This window comes from Orycteropus afer, unplaced genomic scaffold (genome assembly GCF_000298275.1).
Source record: "Orycteropus afer afer isolate SDZICR_OR568_19922 unplaced genomic scaffold, OryAfe1.0 scaffold00711, whole genome shotgun sequence".
Lineage (NCBI taxonomy): Eukaryota > Metazoa > Chordata > Mammalia > Tubulidentata > Orycteropodidae > Orycteropus > Orycteropus afer.
Genome location: NW_006922298.1, coordinates 732,701 through 736,401, shown reverse-complemented (window position 1 = coordinate 736,401; position 3,701 = coordinate 732,701).

Here is a 3,701-nt window from a genome sequence, read left to right as displayed (position 1 = left end):
AAAGTCTGTGGGTATAGAGGATCCAGAGCCCATGGTGACCAGAAGCAAGACAAAGGGTGGTGCCTATAACTTAAGACGTCTCTCAAGGTACAGATCACGCACCCCAGCTTAGGACCCGGTCCTAAGTATGGAAGCCTAGGCTCCTCGTGGAGGCATCCCACCATGGGGAGAGGGCTTGAAAATGGGAGCCACACCATCTTCTAAGGTGTCCCTGCAGCGGGTGGGGGTGGAATGGGCAAGTCCTGGACTTGTCCTGGTGAGTCCTGGACTCACAGTGGGGAGACACAAAACCTGGTACCCGGTTTGCGCTCTGGAGTGGAGTCTTGTTTTTCTAGTCACCAGGACTTAGGACTCAGATACCCAAGATGTCGTTAGAGGACTTACCCAGGCCGGGGTGAAGGTGATGATTTGCCAGAGTTGTTAGCTGGGAAGGCACCAGGGAAGATGGTCACAGGTGCTGGGGGGCAGGTTGGAGTGCCGGGGGAATGGGGGGGTTCTGGACCCTCCGATGAGGAATCAGGGGCACCAGCAATCCCGCTTCTGACACCAATGTTAGAGCTCCATCGGCACTCAACGACCACGCCACACACCAGGGTACCCAACAGGAGATTTTATTTAAAGAGGCGAAAGGGCACCTGCACTGAGGCAGGACAGAAGAAGAAGAAGAAGAGGGAAAAAAAGAAGAAGGAGGAGGAGGAGGAGAAGAGGAAGAAGAAGAGAGGAAGAAGAGCGAAATGATGGTATTCTTTGATGTTAGTTTGACCTAGCTCTGATTTTAGTAATTGAGCCAAATATTCTGTCCATCACTGTATATGTTGTTGTTGTTATGTACTGTTGAGTCAGACCTGACACATAGTGACACCTCCTTGGGTTTTTGATGTGGTATCACTACGGAAGTAGATTGCCCAACCTTCTTTCCAAGGAGTGACTATTGAGTTTGAACCACCAGCCTTCTGGTTAGTGCCTTAGGCACTACGCTTCCATAGCTCCTTCATTGTATATAGCTCATCATTAAAAAGAAACACTGTTTGATGGTCACCAGGGATGGGAGATGTGGTAGTAAAGGTTGTGTGTCAACTTGGGTATGCCATGGGTTTGCCTAGCCAGGCAGCTGGATGTATTTATTCCCCATGATGAGATTGTAATCACCTTCATGGTGGAATCTGCTGTGAGCATTCAAGGTATGGCCTGCTTCCAGTATATAAGGAGAGGCTTTGAAAAAAGTCTCTGGCTTTGGTGTCTATGGATCCTGCATTTGGCTGAGTCTTCATCTCTGTGGTCTACCATGTTGCCTGTCATTCTTGAGGTTATTCCTGGACTTGAACCAGTGGCCTCCTATATTGCTTGCTGATATTGGGATTGTGCCATTTTCCTGTCAATCTTGGGTTCCCCAGCCTCAGGAGCCACTAACTTAATGAGTCAGAAAAAGCCTCCAGCTCTAGAGGGTGTGGAACAGATAGCAGAGCTGAAGCCCAAGGTTGAGGAGCCTTCACCTAGCCCCTAGAAACAGCACTTTGAACTTGTACTTCTAGCCTCCTAAACTGCAAAGGAATAAAACCCTGTTTTTTAAAGGCACACATTTGTGGTATTTCTGTTATAGCAGCACTAGATAACCACAACAGGCACCTTAGTCTTCAAAGTGACATCTTTGCTTCTTAACACTTTAAATAGGTCTTTTGCAGCAGATTTTCCCATTTCCTGACTGCTACTTCCATGTGCATGGGAGTTCTGGTAGCATAGTGGCTAAGACACTTGCCTGCTAACCAGATGGCTGGCGGTTCAAACCCACCAGCCACTCCTCGGAAGGAAGGTTGGGCAATCCTACTTCCGTAGTGATACTGCCTCGGAAACCCAAGGAGGGGTCGCTATGAGTCGGGTTTGACTCGACGGCACATAACAACAACAACACTTCCATGGGCATTGATTGTAAATCCAAGTAAAAAGAAATCTCTGACAACTTCAATCTTTTCTTCATTTATCATGATGTTGCTTATTGGTCCAGTTATAAGGATTTTTGTTTTCTTTATATTGAGGTGTGGTCCACACTGAAAGCTGTAGTCTTTGATTTTCATCAGTAAGTGATTCAAATCATCCTCATTTTGAGCAAGCAATGTTGTGTCATCTGCATATTGCAGGTTGCTAATAATACTGATGCCACATTTTTCTTCATACAGTCCAGCTTCTCAGGTTATTTGCTCAGCATAAAAATTGAGTAAGTATGGTGAAAGGATGCAAACCCTGATGCACATGCTTGATGATTTTTAACCATTCAGTATTACCTTGTTCTGTTTTAATGACTGTCTCTTGGTCTATGTACAGATTCCTCATGTTCTGGGATTCCCATTCTTTGCAGTGTTTTCCATAATTTCTTATGATCCACAAAGTTGAATGTCTTCACATAGTCAATAAAAAGGAGACAAACATCTTCCTGGTATTCTTTGCTTTCAGCCAAGATCCATCTGATATCACAATTATATCCCTTGTTCCATGCCATCTTCTGAATCCAGCTTGAATTTCTGGTATTTCCCTGTCAGTATACTGCTGCAACCAGTTTTGAATTATCTTCAGAAAAAATTTACTTGCATATGATATTATTTGATAATTTCCATATTCTGTTAGATCACCTTTTTTTTGGAATGGGCGTAAATATGGATCTTGTTCAGTCTTTTGGCCAGATAGCTGTCTTCCAGATTTCACGACATAAACAAATGAGTTCCTCCAGCACTGCACCTGTTTGCTGAAACATCTCAATGCGTATTCCAACAATTCCTGAAGCCTTGTTTTTTTGCCAGTTCAGTGCCACTTGGACTTCTTCCTTCAGTACTATTAGTTCTTAATCATATACTACTTCCTGAAATGGTTGAATGTTGAGCATTTTTTTTTTTTTAGTACAGTGACTCTATGTAGATAATTGACACATAGTAATTTGGGCGAATGGAAAAGTAATATAAAATAAGGGGATGATAAGCACACTATCATTAAGGCAAAGAAAAGCACGGAGAGGTGCACAAGAATTACAACCAAAGGAAATACTATTACATACACAGTCATGCAATATCAGTAATACCAAGCAATAATTTGTGAGTGGATACATAGGGAGATAGTCAAGCTGATTATGTTTGGGCAGGTGGATGGGACAACACCCATGGCCATATACAGGTTTAGCAGAAGAAATATCTACATACATATTTGGATGTGCTGTAAATACATCCGTGCATATATTTTTGCAATCAAGAGACAAGTTTATGAAAACTTCTTAGTCATAACCAAACATCTTGAGTTAAAAAATCATTGGGATTTGAGGCTTAGGATCACAGTCTTTAGGGACAGTTAACTCAGTTGGCATAACATAGTTTACAAAGACAATGTTCTACATTATACTTTGGTGAGTGAAGACTGGAGTCTTAAAAGCCAGCAAGCAGCTATCTAAGATACAACTATTGGTCTTTCTCTGCCCGAAGCAAAGAAGTGTGAAGAAAATAAAAGATGAATGGACACCAATAATCCAAAGGACTAATGGGCCACATGAACCAGAGACTCCTCCACCTTGAGCCCAGAAGAACTAGATGATCCCCAGCTACCACTACCAACTCCTCTGAAAGGGATCACAGTACAAAGTACTTGATAGAATGGGAGGAAAATGTGGGACAAAACTCAAAATCATAGAAAGACTAGTGTTACTGGTCCAATAGAGACTGGAA